The 20,042-nt window shown below is 39.6% G+C and overlaps 1 protein-coding gene across 2 annotated transcripts in view; it reads right to left on the reverse strand.

Annotated features, from left to right (window-relative positions):
- Positions 1–20,042, reverse strand: part of PDE4B (phosphodiesterase 4B) — a 600,461-nt gene that overhangs the window by 512,198 nt on the left and 68,221 nt on the right. The window lies entirely within an intron of this gene.

The raw sequence follows: 20,042 nt of genomic DNA on the forward strand, positions 1-20,042 counted from the left end.
AGTAAGGAGGTTGAATCAGTAATCACAAACTTCCCCATGACCAAAAGTCCATACAGCTTCAGTGGTGACTTCTACCAAACATTCAAAGAAGAATTAATACCAATTCTTCTCAAACTCTTCCAAAAAATAGAAGAGGAAACTCTTCAAAACTCATTTTACGAGGTCAAGATTACCCTGATACCAAAACCAGACAAGGATACCCCAAGAAAAAAACAATTTCAGGCCAATATCAGAAGAACATAGATGCAAAAATCCTCAACAAAATGTTAGCAAGCTGAATTCAACAATACATTAAAAGGATCATATACCTTGATCAAGTGAGACTTATTCCAAGATGCAAGGATGGTTCAACATCAGCAAATCAATCAAGGTGATACACCACATTAACACAATGAAAAATAAAAATCATATGATCATCTCAATAGATTGAGAAAAAGCATTTGACAAAATTCAATATCCATTTATGATTCTAAAAACTCTCAATGAAGTCAGTATAGAGGAAGCATAACTCAATATAATAAAGGTCATATATGACAAGCCCACAGCTAATATCATACTCAACAGTGAAAAACTGAAAGCTTTTCTTCTAAGATCAGGAACAAGGCAAGAATGCCAATTCTCACCATTGTTTATTCAACATATTATTGGAAGTCCTAGCCAGATCAGTTAGGCAATAAAAATAAAGTCATCCAAATTGTAAAGGAAAAAGGAAAACTGTCACTATTTGCAGATGACATGATATTATATATAGAAAACCCTAAAGACTATCAAAAAACTGTTAGAACTAATTAAAAAATTCAGTATAATTGCAGGATACAAAATCAATATACAAAAATCTGTTGGGTTTTTATACACTAATAACAAGCTATCGGAAAAAAAATTAAGAAAACAATCCCATTTACAATTACATCAAAAAGAATAAAATACATAGGAATACATTTAACCAAGGAGGTGGAAGAACTATACACTGAAAACCATAAGACACCAATGAAAGAAATTGAAGACACAAACAAATGTGAAGGTATTCTGTGTTCATGGATTAAAAGAATTAATATTGTTAAAACGTCCATGCTACCCAAAGCAATCTACATATTCAATACAATTCCTACCAAAATTCTAATGGCATTCTTCATAGAAATAGAACAAACAATCTTAAAATTTGTATGAAACCACAAAAGACACTGAATAGCCAAAGTAATCTTGAGAAAGAAGAACAGAGCTGGAGGAATCATGCTCCCTGATTTCAAACTATACTACAAAGCTATAGTAATACAAATGGTATGGTTTATAATATCTGCAGAAAATGAAAACACTAATTTCAAAAGATATATGCACTCCCATATTCATTGTAGCATTATGTACAATATGCTATAAAAATAATCTAAGTGGCATCCATTGGTGGATGGAAATCCCTTCAAGATGTTTGCATACACTTCTTTCTTTTGCTTCTCCATTCTTCTCCATGTATTCAAATTCTTTAAAATCAGCTTAAATCTCATGCCTCTCATGGGACTCTATGCCCCTCTCAACTCTGATTACAGCAGACTTCAATTATTCTTTAATTGTTCAATATTACTCCAAACTAGAGTGTAGGCACATTGATAATGAAAACATATATTTTTCACTCTGTCACAATATCTAGCTTTTTAATTGATTAAGTTGGTTTCGATACTTGAGTTACCACAGGAAAAAAAAAAACAAAACAATACTGAGACTATGAATATTTGCATTTGCTATGGTGTCTAATGTATCCAATGATTTAAATTTCAGAACTCACACATTACAAGAATCATACACCATGATCAAGTGGGATTTATCCCAGGGATGCAAAGACTCTTCAATATATGCAAATCAATCAATGTGATATACCATACTAACAAACTGAAGAATAAAAACCATATGATCATCTCAATAGATGCAGGAAAAGCTTTCAACAAAATTCAACACCCATTTATGATAAAAACTCTCCAGAAAGTGGGCATAGAAGGAACCCACCACAACATAATAAAGTCCATATATGACAAACCACAGCAAACATTATTCTCAATGGTGAAAAACTGAAAGCATTTCCTCTAAGATCAGGAAGAAGATCAGGGTGTCCACGCTTGCCACTATTATTCAACATAGTCTTGGAAGTCCTAGCCACAGCAATCAGAGAAGAAAAAGAAATAAAAGGAATACAAATTGGAAAAGAAGTAAAACTGTCACTGTTTGCAGATGACATGATACTATACATAGAAAATCCTAAAGATGCCACCAGAAAACTACTAGACCTAATCAATGACTTTAGTAAAGTCACAGGATACAAAATTAATCTTGCATTCCTATACACTAACAACAAAAGATCAGAAAGAGAAATTAAGGAAACAATCCCTTTTACCATTGCAACAAAAAGAATAAATTACCTAGGAATAAACCTACCTAAGGAGGCAAAAGACCTGTACGCAGAAAACTATAAGATGCTGATTAAAGAAATCAAAGATGACATAAACAGATGGAGAGTATACCATGTTCTTGAATTGGAAGAATCAATAATGATGTGAAGATGACTATACTACCTAAAGCAATCTACAGATTCAATGCAATCCCTATCAAATTACCAATGGCATTTTTCACAGAACTAGAACAGAAAATTTTACAATTTGTATGGAAACACAAAAGATCCTGAATAGCCAAAGCAATCTTGAGAAATAAAAACAGAGCTGGAGGAATCAGGCGCCCTAACTTCAGACTATACTACAAAGCTACAGTCATCAAGACAGTATGGTACTGTCATAAAAACAGAAATACAGACCAATGAACAGGATAGAAAGCCCAGAGATAAACCCACCCACTATGGTCACCTAACCTATGACAAAGAAGGCAAAAATATACAATGGAGAAAAGACAGCTTCTTCAATAAGTGTTCCTGGGAAAATTGGACAGCTACATGTAAAAGAATGAAATTAGAACCCTCCCTAACACCATACACAAAAATACGCTCCAAATGTATTAAAGACCTAAATGTAAGGCCAGACACTATAAAAGTCTTAGAGGAAAACATAGGCAGAACACTCTTTGACATAAATTGCAGCATGATCTTTTTTGACCCACCTCCTAGAGTAATGAGAATAAAAACAAAAATAAACAAATGGACCTAATGAAACTTAAAAGCTTTTGCACAGCAAAGAAAACCATAAATAAGGCAAAAAGATAACCTTCAGAACAGGAGAAAATATTTGCATACAAAGCAACAGACAAAGGATTAATCTCCAAAATATACAAACAGCTCCTGCAGCTCAATATCGAAAAAACAAACAACCTAATCAAAAAATGGGTGGAAGACCTAAATAGACATTTCTCCAAAGAAGACATACAGATGGCCAACAAACACATGAATAGATGCTCAAGATCACTAATTATTAGAGAAATGCAAGTCAACAGTACAATGAGGTATCACCTCATACCCGTCAGAATGGGCATCATTAAAAAATCTACAAACAATAATTGCTGGAGAGGATGTGGTGAAAAGAGAACCCTCTCGCATTGTTGGTGGGATACAGCCACTACAGAGAACAGTATGGAGGGTCCTTAAAAAACTAAAAACAGAGCTACCATATGACCCAGCAATCATACTACTGGGCACATACTCAGAGGAAACCATAATTCAAAAAGACACATGCACCCCAATGTTCATTGCAGCACTATTTACAATAGCCAGGACATGGAAGCAACCTAAATGTCCATCAACAGAGGAATGGATAAAGAAGATGTGGTACATATATACAATGGAACATTACTCAGCTATAAAAAAGAAACGAAATGGGGTCATTTGTAGAGATGTGGATGAACCTAGAAACTATCATAGTGAAGTAAGTCAGAAAGAGAAAAACAAATATTGTATATTAACACATATATGTGGAATCTAGAAAAATGGTATAGATGATCTTATTTGCAAAGCAGAAATAGAGACACAGTCATAGAGAACAAACATATGGTATATGGATACCAAGGGGGGAAGGGGGGGTTGGGATGAATTGGGAGATTGGGATTGACATATATACACTATTGATACTATGTATAGAATAGAGAACTAATGAGAACCTACTGTATAGCACAGGGAGCTCTACTCAGTTCTCTGTGGTGACCTAGATGGGAAGGAAATCCAAACAAGAGGGAATATATGTATACGTATATGTATACGTATACGTATTCACTTTGCTGTACAGTAGAAACTAATACAACACTGTAAAGCAACTACTCTCCAATAAAAATTAATTTAAAAAAATAATAAATTTCAGAACTCTCTAGCTTCCAGGGTAAAAAATGTTTAGATTTTAACTGTATTAAAATAAACATACAACTTGATGTACTCAAACTCATGTATTCACACATACAACCACATATGATTGGACATAGAAACAGCTTTTCCATGAAAATGCAAATCAACATAAGGCAAATAATTCTTTTGGTTTCATTTAAGTAGAAGAATTGAAATCAAATTTGAAAAATAAGCAAAGATCATATTGGATTTTGCCACAGAGGAGAAAAACAAATTCATCAAGCTTTAAATTACAGAAATTCCCCAAGTCATTATAAGATTTACAGTTCCAGCAATTCTAAATCGTTCATACAGATCTTCTTCGACTTACAGTGGGGTTATGTGCCGATAAACCAATTGTAAGTTGAAAATATCTTAAGTCAAAATGCATTTAATACAACTAACCTGGGCTTCCCTGGTGGCGCAGTGGTTGAGAATCTGCCTGCCAATGCAGGGGACACGGGTTCGAGCCCTGGTCTGGGAAGATCCCACATGCCACGGAGCGGCCCGTGAGCCACAACTACGGAGCCTGCGCGTCTGGAGCTTGTGCTCCACAACAAGAGAGGCCGTGACGGTGAGAAGCCCGCGCACCGCGATGAAGAGTGGCCCCCGCTCACCGCAACTAGAGAAAGCCCTCACACAGAAACGAAGACCCAACACAGCCAAAAAAAATTAATTAATTAATTATTTTTAAAAAATACACCTAACCTGCTAAACATCATAACTTAGCCTAGCCTAACTTAAACTTTCTCAGAACACTTACATTAGCCTACAGTTGGGCAAAATCATCTAACACAAAGCCTATTTTAAAATAAAGTGTAATTTATTACTCATGTAATTTTTTTTTTTTTTTTTTTTTGGCTGTGTTGGGTCTTCGTTCCTGTGTGCGGGCTTTCTCTACTTGCGGCAAGTGGGGGCTACTCTTCATTGAATTGCAGGGGCTTCTCATTGCAGTGGCTTCTCTTGTTGCGGAGCATGGGCTCTAGGCGCACAGGCTTCAGTAGTTGCAACACACAGGCTCAGTAGTTGCGGCATGCGGGCTCAGTAGGCGGGCTCAGTAGTTGTGGCGCATGGGCTTAGCTGCTCCGCAGCATGTGGGATCTTTCCAGGCCAGGGATTGAACCCATGTCCCCTGCATTGGCAGGTGGATTCTTGACCACTGTGCCACCAGAGAAGTCCCACTCATGTAATTTATTGACTACTGTGCTGAAAGTGAAAAAGAGAATAGTTGTCTAGGTATAGAATAGTTGTAAGTGTATCAGTTGTTTATCTTCACGATCACATGACTGAGTGAGAGCTGCAGCTCACTGCCACCACCCAGCAATATGAGAGTATCCTACTGCATATAGCTAGCCTGGGAAAAGATCAAAATTAAATATTCAACTTAAGCTTTTGACTGAACATATATCTCTTTCACAACATTGTAAAGTTGAAAACTTGTTAAGTCAAATCATCTTAAGTGGAAATCATTTGTATTCTCAATGGTACAAATAAGATTTTAAGAATTTTTTTAATTGAGGTATAGTTGATGTACAATATTATATAAATTTCAAGTGATTTGTAATTTTACAACACAGTGATTTGCAATTTTAAGGTTATACTCCATTTATAGTTATTCTAAATATTGGCTATATTCCCTGTGTTGTACTATATTTCCTTGTAGTTTATTTATGTATACATGGTAGTTTGTACCTCTTAATCCCCTACCCCTATACTGCCTCTCCCCCCTTCTCTCTCCCTACTGGTAGCCATTAGTTTGCTCTCTATATCTATGAGACTGTTTCTTTTTTGCTACATTCACTAGTTTGTTTTATTTTTTAGATTCCACATATAAGTGATATCATACAGTATTTGTCTTTCTATGTCTGGCTTATTTCACATAGTATAATACCTTCCAAGTCCAACCATGTTGTTGCAAATGGCAAAACTTCAATCTTTTTTATGGCTGTATACTATTGCATTGTGTGTGTGTGTTTGTCTGTGTGTGTGTGTGTGTGTGTGCGTGTGTGTGTGTACCACATCTTCTTTATCCATTCACCTGTTGTTAGATACTTAGTTTGCTTCCATATCTTGGCTATTGTAAATAATGTTGCTATGCATATCAGGGTGCACGTATCTTTTCAAATTAGTGTTTTCATTTTTTTTCAGAAAAATACCCAGGAGTGAAATTGCTGGGTCATATGCTAGTTCTATTTTTAGTTTTTTTCAGAAACCTCCATATTGTTTTCCATAGTGGCTGCACCAATTTACATCGCCACCAACAGTGTATAAGCAATATCTCCACATCCTTGCCAACATTTATTATTTATGGTCTTTTTGATGATAGCCATGAGATTTTTTTAAATTTATGGATTAGCTGTTTAATTTGAAGATAGTTAAACTTTAAAACTATTGAGTTAGCCAAATTAACAGCTATTCAAACTTGGCGTGATTCAGTTGGGGAATGTTTAACCTTTGGCAGGATTATGAATCCAGTGAAGGCTCTAAAACAGGAAGAAATATGTGCTACATTTATTGTTCATAGCTATAGTTACTGTGTACTCTGTAGTATTCAGTACATAATAACATAGAATTTTAGCTTTTCTATGAGGATGTCTACTGAACACAATACCCCAAATTGAAGGTAACTTCTGAGCAGAGGAACACTAGAGCCATAATGTTAATGCAACGTGCCTGTTCTAGGGCCCCCACTAGAGCAGCAACCACACAGTGTGAGGCCTGCCAGAGAGTACTAGGAAGATATCCCTGTCTTTTCCCTGGCCACCTCTCAGTCAGATGCTGAGTTATCTGGCACCTCATTAAAAGGACAAATATTTTCAGCAGCAACATGTGCCTTCCTTGGCTTCAATTCTAAACATACTTGACCTTATGGAGCCTTTTATTTGTCAAAAAAAAATGTATGATTTAGTTTTATTTTATATTTTTAGCTATTAGCTATGAGCTACCCATAGTGTAAATATTAAGGTGTGAAAAGCAGGATATTAATAATAGAGTTTGCATAACATTGTACATTTTTACAAAGCCCTTTCACATAGGAGTCTCGTCTAATTCTCTTAACCCCATAAGGTACACATATAATTACTAGTCCCATTTTACGGATGAGCAAATGAGGCTCAAAAAGGACAAATGGTTTGCCCAAAGTCACATAATTAGTAATATGATACAAATTAAGGACTCAAATTAAGACCTCAGTTCCAAGTTCAGTGTTCTTTGTACTCTTATGGCCTAAACTGAAATTAGTTCATGTGTATCTTAAAGGCATTTTGATCTTCAAATGCCTATACTTCTAGGAAAAGACTGATTATTCAGTTACCACGGTAATAAGTAGTTACCCAGTGGGGGTTCAAACTTATTTAACTGGTCAGTGACAACTCACCTCAAGAACCAAGTTTCTGAAAATCAGCCAATCAATGACACCTCAGGATTATGAAAGGCAGTGATCACACTTTTCAAAGTCAGAAAATCAACAACAGACGTACACTGGTAACTATGCTTCTACAACAAACGGTCAACGAATCACTAAGCAGTTCTGTGTTGTTTTAGGCCCCCAAATACCTAAACTCTATGCTTCCCCCAAATTTCACAAAATCAGATTCATGCTTTGCTCACAAAGGGCCATGCCCAACATGCAAGGCTCTCCCATGCTTATAATAGTAAGAAATTCAGTATTTTGTTTCAGATATTTAGTGATGGTCTCATCTCTCAACAAAGATGATAATTTATGCATACAGATTTGTTCTTCCTTTTAATTGTTTAAGAATAAATTCTCAGGAAAGTGACTATTAGGCAAAATAGCACAATGACATATAATGTCACGCATTTTTCTCAGAGTTATTTTGATTATCAATGTTGTCAGCAGTGTATAAATACGTCTGTGCCCTAACAACTTCAACAATACTGGATGCTATTATATTTTTAAATATTTGCTGACTTAGTAGGCATAAATTGGTAGTTTAAGGTAGTTTTAATGCTAGTTTTAGAGAATTTTTCAAGGGCACAGATTGACATAAGAGTATGAGAAGACCATAAAGGATCCTAGGGAAGTGAACTGGGAAGGTACAGAAACAAAATTATGCCCATTGTGGGTCCTATTGGTAACTACAGGCAAGAGAAGACAATTACTCTTTAGAGGAATTAGCCAGCTCACATGCTTTTTAAGACGGAGTGTTGTAAATTGGGCTCCCTGCGAGGGAGATGCAGAGTCTGAGCCCAACATTCCAGGTAATTATTAGGGAGCACTCTCAGGATTCAGGTTTGTGAAAATGAGGACAAGGAAGCAGGTCTGGCAGGGGCAGAAGCCAAGCTTCAGTGCATCCCCAACAAAGGTCTCGAACAATCCTACACTGGGTCCAAAGGACCCTTTATACTTGACGTTGATCAGTCCTTGGATGCAGGCTGCTCCAGGAAGGGGACAGAACCTTGGTGAGGGCAACTGACTGAGGGTAATTCCTGAGAGAACTGAGAACCATTCATCAGTCCTGATGGAGGGTCTGCTTGGTGTAGCACAGCATCCATTAATTTAAGGGACATTTTACAGAGGTATACGCAGGGTTAAGGACACTGACAAAAGATGGTGAAGCAGCCAAAGACTAGCAACAGTGGGGAGTTGTTATCATCCCTCTATCTGAAGGGATAGGGAAGGGTACAGTGTCACTGAAACCTGATAAGGGCTGGAGTCAGGAATGAGGGGCTATCTGACAGTAGCTACAGGAACACAGCCGCTGCCAACACTATGGTCTGGGAGTAACGAACACCTCAGCTCTCTTCATCTTCCCTTTCTTCTTCCTCTACTGCTTCCCAGAGGCCAAAATCAAGAGGATTCCAAAGGACAGGAATACCAGTAATGTAGAACTAGAGATCAGCCTCCTAGAAGAGAGAAGAGCAGAGGATGGATTTGGAGGAACAAACAGAGAAAGACCAGCCTAGGCAGGGAAATATTTTGCTACTCAGATTTACATTGTGTTGATGGCCACCTACTCAGTCCTGACCTGATTCATTTTTCTTTAAATTCTGAGTCCTTGCTAGTCAAAAGTCAGCAGAGGTGTTCTCAGTGGCCGATATCATTGGAGACTCCTTCTGTCCAGGTATTAAAGGGAAATTGAAGCAGCATAGCTGGAGCTATTGTCCAGATTATTTCTTTCCTGGTCAGATCTCAAATCTAGCCATTGTGGCACCTTCTGCTGTCTTATAGTGATCATGATTGAATATTTGGGGAAGCAGCATATACTAACATTGTGGGAAAGGCAAGCCAGCTGCACTTCCTCCTTTTGTCATTCTTTTTCAGAGTCCTTATATAAGGCAAGGAAGATACTCAGACCAAGAATAGTATTAGACCTATGCTTGTCTATGCAAACAATGAGAAGAGAAAGAAGACGGATGCAACTAATCTTCAATAATCTAGGGTAATAAACAGTCCTGAAGTCTGGTCAGGAATCAGTACTCTTCAAATGCATAAGTGACCTTGAGTTAAAGTGCAATTGACCATTCTCTTTCCAAGTTTCTTTCATATCCCTTGTACTCCAGCTATAGAGGCCTCGTCACTGTACTTGATAAACCCTTTAAGTCTTTCAATGCTTTTATTCATGCTTTTTCTGTGCCTGAATGCCTACCTAACCGGGTTCCAGCCAATCTCCTACTTCTTTTAAAACCCGCTCCAATCACATTCTTTCTCTGTAGCCTTTCACACTTTTGCTTCCTCTGGTCTGAATTAAATCTTTTCTCACCTGTTCTTCTATAACACTTTTTATACATATTTACTTTATATTATTTATGTCTTACCTATGTTTATTTGGGAGCTTGACTCTTCCCCTACTAAGCTGTTTATTTTATATACCTTTTCATCATATTCACTAGCAGGTACTTAACATCTGTTAAACAAATGAATGACCAAGTAATATTTCATGTGAAACCTTGGAAATAACAGGGACAAAAAACAGCATACACCTGTGCCTGCTACACAGTAGGCATGTGTTAGTTCTGGGCCTGTTTGTCCTGGGATCCACTCTTCACCTTCCCCAGTTTGGCGTGTATTTCAGGAGTATTGAACTTTGACTACTGTATTTCCCCAGGAAGCCCTGACGGATGGCTTATGGCTGGGTTCAGACACTAGAAAGACTCATAGGGAACGAGAACGCAAGGGAATATGTTGTTTGTTCTCGCTCCCCACTGCTGCAGCAGGGGCCCCAATAAAGCCTTGCCTGAATTTCTTGTCTTGCCTCTAGTCAATTTCTATTGACTGGGGAAGCCCAAGAACCCTGGTCAGTATCAGATTTATCATGCCCAACGTGGGGCAGTTGTCCTCTTCTAGGGAGAGGATCTGGGCACCTCCGGGATCACTGAACGCAGCTTCTCCGTGGGTGACAAGTGGCCACCTGAACCTCTTGTTTCAGTGTTACCACATTTGTTAAGTCTGCTTTCTTGGCCCCTGGAGGCCTCAGTACCCTCATTCAGGCAATGCTTTTCCTCTTCCCCTTTTCTCTCTCCTGATATCTCTCTAGTTCTCCTCTCTCTGTCCTCTCTTACTTCTGTCCTATGCTTCCGAGAGAGTGAACGTCAGGCAGCTACAGCATCACTCCTCTCAGCTTGTGAGGCCATGCTCCCTCTGGCCGGCAATGGCTCACCTTGACGGGTGACAGGCTCGCCTCACACCATGCAGACCCTGGTCCATCAGGCTCTCCCTGATGGGAGATTTATGAGAGTGACAGAGGTTTAAACCTCATTCCATGTAGCGGCTGGAAGTCCTATCTTCCCAGTATTCTCACCTTTATTTTCCTGCTATCTCTTTCTCTATTTCAGACTTTTCTGTCCCTCCTCCCTTTATCTCTCCCTTGATCCTTATACCTGCACTCCTGTCCCTTTTATCCTGAAAACTTCTTGTTTGTGTCTTTAAGTTTTTGTCATTGCTATCTTTGTTTTATGTAGTTTTGTCTGTCCAACTGCTCCTGCACATCTCTACCAAAATTATGGGCACAGTGGAGCGTTTAAATCTTGAAATACAAACACAGCCTACATTGCCTGAGACTCCAGCCTTGGGTTACTTGGTGGGATTTTAAAGGACAAAAAGAAAAGAAAAGAGCTTGCATTTTTCCTTCCTCTGCTTTTGCAATGTAACTATTCTTTCTGTCTGAGCTCAAGGAGCTTGCATCTCTCTCCTCTGCCTTTGCAATCTAACTATTCTGCCTGGGCTCTCAGGAACTACCTGATTCATCTGTAGTCCCCCAGACTGAGGGAAAAAAGGGGGGCCATTTTAAATTCAAGCAGGAAAACTATGAGATCTCTGGTTCTGTCTTTATGTAAAAATTCAGTTGTAAATGAGCTGTATTTAATTAGCTTAAAGGAAACTGAGCACTTATATACATTCTCAGAAATATAAACGAGGCTCACCAGAATACATTTTGGGTTCATGTGATCTGGGAAATATTCAATATTAAATTATTACCTGGTATTAAAACTAGCTTAACCTTGTGGGTTTAATTAATACAGACCTGGCTTTAGAATCATCAACATTAAGTATAATACTTTCATTGTACCTAGGGTTACTGAAAGTCAGTAAGTGCATATTGTTTTTGTCATGAAACTTGTCAACAGGGAAAATAACCTGATGTGATTAATTTTTTTAAGTAAATGTAACTGGGATAAGAACTTTTTGGTAAACTCTATAGGAATAATTATGTTTTGGAAACATCCATCTAAAACAGTCCCTCCAAATTTTGGTAACTTTAAAGTAAGTTAAATGATAGGAATTCATTGAGTATCCAGGCCATTTCAAATAAGATAAAATATTGGGAACATTAATTGCTAAACATTAATTGCTAATTAATTGTTAATTGATAAACAGGTCTAAATTTACCTATTTTTGTCTTCTTGTGAGAGAGAAACTAAAGATGTTTGGTGCCACCTTGAGATGTTCTCTACCAATCTATAGAACGATGATATAAAAGACAGTTCATGGTTGTTTGAGGAAAGTAGGATGTGTGTTTTCAGAAAAGAAGGTATGAGGAATGGAAATGAATTTTGTTAAAGGAAAAAGATTTATTTTTGCTCTAAAGCTGGTTATTTCTAAATGGAAAGAAAAGGGACAAAGTATGGCTACAGAAAGTAGCAGAATATCTGCAGAAGAGGAATATTGAGAAAAGAATTTTGTATGTGGTCAGGATTTTCTAAGGTTGAATTAAATTGTATTAGGTAAATGGATTTTTATTAAGAGTAGGCTGATGGAAGGCTGGATTTGGATTCTCTCTCTCATAAGAGAACAAAGTTTTCCTGGAATGCTTGCTTTTGATATCAGATTGTGTGAGTTTCTGTGCCTTTAAGCGATCTGTATTTATTTTTGAAATCTTTTTTCACCTTAGCTCAAGGAATAATTGTTTCACAGTGACTCATGGGTCTATTTGACCAGGTGTTCTTAAATTTTTTAATATTTTTGACAGACTTTCCAAATATCAAATTCTAACTAAAGTTCTTTTGACCTCCAAGTAACTTTGGGGTCCTTCAAAGGGCCCTTGGAGCATTCCCAAAGAGAGATCCTAAACTAATTGGGTTCATTTGGTATGTTAATTTACATGGGAAACATTGTCCAAACTCGCTATTGCCTGTGTCAGATGGAATCATCAGGCTCTCCCCAATTTTACTGTAGCCGCCAAACAGATAGGGGAAAGGGTTTGGGGTTCTTCTCCTGTCTAGTCTCTCACCTTAATCTATATCCAAAAAAAAAATCCTCTGTGGGAATACTCCCACTTCTAGGCCCTCAGATCCTGACCCCCATAGCATTTTGCATTGCGCCCAACTCCAATTCCTCCAGGAGTTCCTTTTTGCACCTCTAGGACCCCCTTCACTCCAGGCCTTGGCATCCCATGCACTGTTACAGACAACCTATTGGGTTGGCCACTTCCAAGCAGCCCACATCCTAGGCTTTACAGATGTTTGATCTCGAGGAATACACCCCAACATACGGAAACTTACTATAGGACATAAGCTTTATAGACAACAGATTCCCCCTCAAGGAGAGCCCTGGCAATGCACTGGCACTGGTTCAAAGGTCCCCTATCGGGGACCCCTCGCCTGAGGGACTGGGACCAGAGACGTCTGGTTAAGAATCGATGGGAGAATAGAGGACACTCAAAATCCCATTAGGTAAGAAGGGAATCTGGAGGACACTCTGACCCCCCCTTCCGACAAAAGCCCCTGGTAAATGTCTCCGGGACGCCAGACTTCACTTCTAGGAGCGCTCTTGGTTGCACGTCACTCAACATGGAGGCTCCTCTTCTAAGCCAGAAGAAACACCTCTGGAATGTATCCTTAAAAATTGGAAATTTTTAAAAATACATGGGCTGAAAAGGGAAAAACTTAACCTCTGTTGTAACACGGCCTGGCCTTTATATAAGTTGGGGGGATGGAGAAAAATGGCCTGAAAAATGGGTCTCTAAATTACAATACCATCTTGCAATTGGATCTTTACTGTCACAAGATGGGGAAATGGACTAAGATTCCATATGGTCAAGCCTTTATGGTCCTTTACCAAAATCCCGCTCTACGTGGCTCCTTTAATCAAAAGCCTGAGGAATCAGAAAGCACTCCCGACATTTTAGATGATCTCTTAACATTTCCCAATTCTCAGGGGGGAAACCAAGTTTCCCCTGCTTCTCCAGAGCCACCTGCTTCTCCAGAGCCACCTACTTCCCCAGATTCCTCTGACCAATCCCAAACTCTGCCTCCCTATGTCCCTTTATACCCTCCGATACCCCAGGAGGGAGAAACTAATCCCTCCAGAAGCTATTGCCCTCTTAGGGAAGTAGCAAATGGTGAAGGGACCATCAGAGTACATGTGCCCTTCCTTTTAACCGATTTAGCCCAATGCAAACAGAGACTGGGCCAATTTTCTGAAGACCCTAGTAAGTTTGTTGAAAGGTTTCAGGCCCTAACTCTGGCCTTTGATTTAACTTGGAAGGATGTCGAAATAGTTCTATCTACTTGCTGTACCCCTGAGGAAAAATAGAGAATTTGGGCAGCAGCCCAGGGGCATGGTGACCAGCTTGCCAGGCAGGGACCAACCTGAAAGTTTTGTTATGGAGGAGACACAGTCCCAAACCAGAAGCCCTGTTGTTATTATAATTCCCAGGAGGGAACAGAAGCTAGGAAGCACATGATCCAATGTGTATTAGAAGGGATGAGAAAGTATATCAAAAAGTTAACTATGAAAAGGTTAAAGGAATGACCCAAGAAGAAAAAAATCTAGCCCTCTTTCAGGGATGGCTTGTGAAGGCTTTTAGAAAACTTACTAACATTGATTCATCCATTCCCGAGGGTAAATCCCTGCTGGGACAACATTGTATCAGCCAGTCCGCCCCGATATTAGGCGGAAACTCCAAAAGTTACAATTAGGCCCACAAACCCCGATGCCCCAACTCCTAGAGGTGGCCTTTGGGGTATTTAATAATCGAGATCAAGCTGAGGAGGAAGAGAGAACTGGACATGAAAACGGGCAGGCCAGGGCTCAAGCTAAACTGATGGCCATAGCTGTCAGCCATGCCTCGCAACCTCAGGACAACCCAAGGGAGCCAAGGAAGTTTAATCATCCACCTGGAGGTAAAAGCAGCAAGGGGGAATGCTTCAAATGTAAGTCAACCAGCCACTGGGCCGGAAAGTGCCAAAAAGAACCCCCGGTCCATGCCCAGTCTGCAAACAAATAGGTCATTGGAAGTGGGACTGTCCTCAGTCCCAAAGGAGAAGGGGCTCCCTCTCCCAAGATGGCCATGCTGGATGACTGAGGTGGCCCCCGGGGATTCTGGCGGCTCCCCCCAGCGAGATGTCTATCTTCATCCAGAAGCCCCGTGTGGGCTGTTTTTAAATTGATACAGGACCCACTTACTCTGTCCTGATCTCTCATGCTGGGCCTCTTTCCTCCAAAAACTGTACTGTGACTAGTGTTGACGGAAAGTCTCACACCCATTTCTTCACTGGGCCTCTTACTTGTCAATTTGAACAGTGTTTGACCTCACATGGCTTTTTAGTTTTGCCTGAGTGTCCTACCCCACTTCCGGGGAGAGACTTTCTGGGCTCCCTCAGAGCCACATTACAATTAGGAGGCCCTGAGCAGCCCCTTTTCTTGACTCTAAGACAAATCAGTGGGAAGAGCAAGGTCCTATTCCTAGCCATATTCTACACACAGTAAACCCTGCAGTTTCCGGCAAAGAAATCCCTGGGAAGGCTATAAATGCCCGACCTGTAAAAATTAGCCTTAAGCCAGAAGTCGTTTAATGTAACAAGAGACAGCACCCCATAAAGTTGAAAGCAGAAAAGGTTTGCAACCCCCTCATAGATAAATTCTTAAAACATGGCCTCTTAGTGCACTGTCAGTCTCCGTGCAATACCCCTATTCTACCAGTTGTTAAGCCAAATGGGGAATATCGAATGGTACAAGACCTTAGAGCAGTAAACGACGCAGTGGTCCCTACACAACCCCTGTGGACAATCCTTACAATATATTAGTCCAAATTCCTGGAGATGCCAAATGGTTTACTGTGCTTGACCTCAGGATGCCTTCTTTTGCATCCCAGTTCATCCCTCATCTCAGTATCTGTTTGTCTTCAAGTGAACTAACCCTCACTCGGGCCAAAAATGCAGCAATATACCTGCACAGTATTGCCTCAGGGCTTTCGGGACAGTCCATACTTGTTTGCCTAGGCCCTAGAAAAAGAACTAAGGGAAATACACCTAAAAGAAGGGGCCATTCTACAGTATGTAAAAGACATATTAATATGTAGTCCCACCACGGAGGCCTCAGATCAGAACACCATTGAAGTCTTTAATTTCCTTGGGGCCCAGGGGTACAGGATCTCCCAGAAAAAAAAGCACAAATCTCAAAGCAACAAGTTAACTATCTGGCATACGTTATAAACCTTGGAAACAGACCATTATCTCCAGATAGAAAACAAGCTATATTAGGCCTAAGCACCCCAAAGGAAAAAAAAAATCTTTGTACTTTCTTAGGCATGGCACGATTTTGCAGCATTTGGATTCCAGGATTTGGACTCATGGCTAAGCCTCTATATGAAGGCCCAGATACAGAACCATTACTGTGAACTGGGGAACAAGAAAAGGCTTTTAATAATATCAAACAGGCCCTCACCAGAGCTCCTGCTCCGGGTCTCCCCAGTTTAAAAAAAAAAAAAACATTTATCTTGTACGTAGCTGAAAAACAGGGGACAGCTCTGGGGGTCCTTGTACAAAAGCTAGAAGTTCCTCAGCCTATAGGCTATTTTTCCAAACAACTAGATTCCATGGCCCAAGGTTGGCCGGGCTGCCTCCAGGCAGTAGCTGCCACTGTTTTATTAGTGGAAGAAGCTAACAAGCTTACCTTTGGACAGCCACTGGAAGTCCAGACCCCCATCAAGTACAAGGGATTCTGGAGATTAAAGGCCACCAATGGCTAACTGGAGGCCACCTTACTAAATACCAGGCTTTACTCCTTGACTCCCCAGAGCTAACCCTCAAAACTTGCCATACCCTTAATCAGGCTGTACTCATGCCCACTGAAAGCCCAAGACTAACACATTCCTGCCTTGAAACCTTGACCAGCTTTACGCCTGTAGGCCTGATCTAACAGACCAGGCCACAGAAAACTGGGAGGAAGAAGAATGGTTTAATGATGGCAGTAGTTTCATTAAAGATAGAGTCAGGAGGGCAGGGTATGCCACTGTGAGCACTTACAGTGTTATAAAAGCAAAACCTTTGTCACCTAGCACTTCAGCCTAAAGGGCTGAACTAATATAGCCCTAACTCAAGCTTTAACCTTAGGGGAGGGAAAAATTATAAATATATATACAAACTCAAAATATGCCTTCCTTGTTTTACATGCCCATGCAGCTATCTGGAAAAAAAAAAAAAAAAGGAGTTTTAAATGCAAAAATTCCCCTGTAAAATATGGGGCTGAGATATTACATCTCATAGAAGCGGCTCAAAAACCAAAACTAGTAGCAGTCATTCACTGCCATGGGCACTAAAAGGAAAATTCTCAATTTATCCAAGGGAACAACAGGGCAGATTGGGAGGCAACGAAAGCAGCCCTGATGCCCATACCAGGTAGAAACCAATATTGAGAAAAATCAACAGCAAGCCACTCGGCTTCAGCAGACAATTAACCACCAATCCTCACTATTCAATATGGGCGGGGAAGTTGAAAACTGGTTCTCCACAAGGTATAAAACAATTTCTGTCAGGAGGTTTTCATTTTCTTATAACCCTTCTCTTTCCAGTCATACTGATTTATGTCATATTTCGTCTCTTACTCTGTTGTCTTCCCTACTGTTGTAAACTTGTGACTAAGACTTTTCGGTCCAAGAAGGAGACCCTGGGACCAGCAGATCTAGACCTTCCATTCTAAAAATGTTGAAACATGTTAAACTTTAACCCAGAGATTAACAAAAATGTACACCCAAGCAGAATGGCTTCTTGGCAGGGACGACATCACCTCCCCTGCCTGGTCAACAGTTAAGGAAGCCCTCCCAGAGTTAACCAGGTTCCTTCCCTTTTTGGGCCTCTTAATGGCTATTGTTGTTCTCCTTTTTAGCCTTTGTTTGTTTAACCTTTTGGTTAAGTTTGTGTCTTTTAGGCTTCAACAGTTTGAAGTAAGGCTCACAATGGCTCAAGGAATTTAGCCCATTCCAGTGGAAAATGGCTCAGGTCCCTACAGGTCCTTGGAAAAGTCAGAGAGGGACTTTTACACCTCTAGGGTAGGCTAGGGTCTGCGGCACCTGTCCAGCAGGAAGAAGTTTCAGAAAAAGACAGCTTCGGCCCCTTACCCCTTAAGAATAAGGGTGTAGAGTCTCTGAGGGGGGAATGAGACAGGCCTGGGACCTGGGACCCTTTCCTGCAGTGCTGCAATGCTTGCACTTGGACACACCTCTCCTTAAGCAACAAAATGCAAAGAAACTGTACGGGACTAAAAATAACGCGCAGTTGGGACAAAATTATGGACTAAAGACACGGAAAACAAAAAACTCAACTGCCACTTCTGAAGAGCTGGCAGCAAAAACAGGGTGTCGGGAGCAAAAGCAGGGTACTGAGCATGCCCCCTGCACACACCACCACCTAAGGGGTGGGCAAACCACCTAAGCTACCCCTCTGGACTGACCCCTGGACACACCCCTACCCTCACCCCATATAAGGAACAAGCTCACCCCCCCTTAGCGAGCAAGCAAGCAGGGGAACCTGTTGTTTGTTCTCGCTCCTCCCTGCTGCAGCAGGGGCCCCAATAAAGACTTGCCTAAAAAGAAAAAAAAAAAAAAGAAACATTGATAGAAGATTGGAAGGCAAGAGGAAGAAAGAATCCAGGGTATCCGTTTTCTGCATCTCAATTTCTTCATTTCTCAAATGAGAATAATAGTTATCTCGTAGAGTATACTTAAAGATAAATGTGTAAAGAGTTCAAGTAATATAATAATACCTGGCATATAATAATGCCTCAGCAAATTAGTTTTTCTCATTATTTAAGTACTTTCTAAAATTTTTCATAATGACTTTATAATCTTTGAAAACTTCTCTGCTAATTGCATTAATTTGAAAATGTTATACAGAAACATACTTCCAGGCTATCATTCCCAATTGTATGAATAGAGACAACAGTGATTAATAAGTCTATATATCTACAGTGTGTGATAAATTATAAAAAATGTATTAATCGACAGTTTTAAGATCATATATTTTGGGAACCGACCACCAATAATTTAAATAAGTTACTGAAGAGGACCCTAAAGAATTTGGCCTGTGCACTGACACTAATAAAGAAAGATTTAATAGTAAATAAAATATACATCCATTTTATTTTTCTAATTTAATCAATCTCAACTCAACAATAAAATTTTACACACATATTATATATGTATATATGTACATATATATAATATATATGTAACTGTTTATATTTGTTTTGCTCATTTGACAAAATGCTAAGTATTTTTCATTGTGTTCTATGATATTCATAAGAAGCTTTATGGTCCTAAACAAATACCTTTTAGAGAGCATCCTTTAGTTAACTGAATTTTTGTAAGGATGGACAGCATTAAATTATATAAAAAAATGTTTTTGATAAAAAAATACTGTGTATTACTGATTAATAAAGGGGAAATCTAAAGTTAAAACTACAATAAAACAATAAGTGATTCAGGTTAAAGTTGGAGGTTTAGAATATGTAATAAAACTTTTTATCTATATTGGCCTTTAAATCCAGAGAAATTCATCCTGCCCCTCCCCCTTATATCAATTTTTGAACTACTTTGTACATGAAAATTAATGAGCTGCAATAGGATGAAGATCAGAATATAATAAAAGAAAAAATGAGAAAGAATTACAGAGAATACCCTTGAATAAACTGTGGAGAAGAAAATCAGAATTTGGCAAAAATCTCTAGCTCCATTTGTGAAGTACCATGTCAAGCCCCAGTATGTATATGTAGAACTCAATGCTTCTACAAAAATAAGTCTTAAGACACTGATCTGATAAAAAGAATATCTTGATAACAAAAGATAATTGTTCATTTTCATATATTCAATTAGAAGAGTTCTTTTAGGGGGCTTCCCTGGTGGCGCAGTGGTTGAGAGTCCGCCTGCCGATGTAGGGGACACGGTTCGTGCCCTGTTCGGGGAAGATCCCACATGCCGCGAAGCGGCTGGGCCCGTGAGCCATGGCTGCTGAGCCTGCGCCTCCGGAGCCTGTGCTCTGCAACGGGAGAGGCCACAACAGTGAG

The sequence above is a fragment of the Orcinus orca genome, chromosome 1 (assembly GCF_937001465.1).
Source record: "Orcinus orca chromosome 1, mOrcOrc1.1, whole genome shotgun sequence".
In the NCBI taxonomy this organism is placed as follows: Eukaryota; Metazoa; Chordata; class Mammalia; order Artiodactyla; family Delphinidae; genus Orcinus; species Orcinus orca.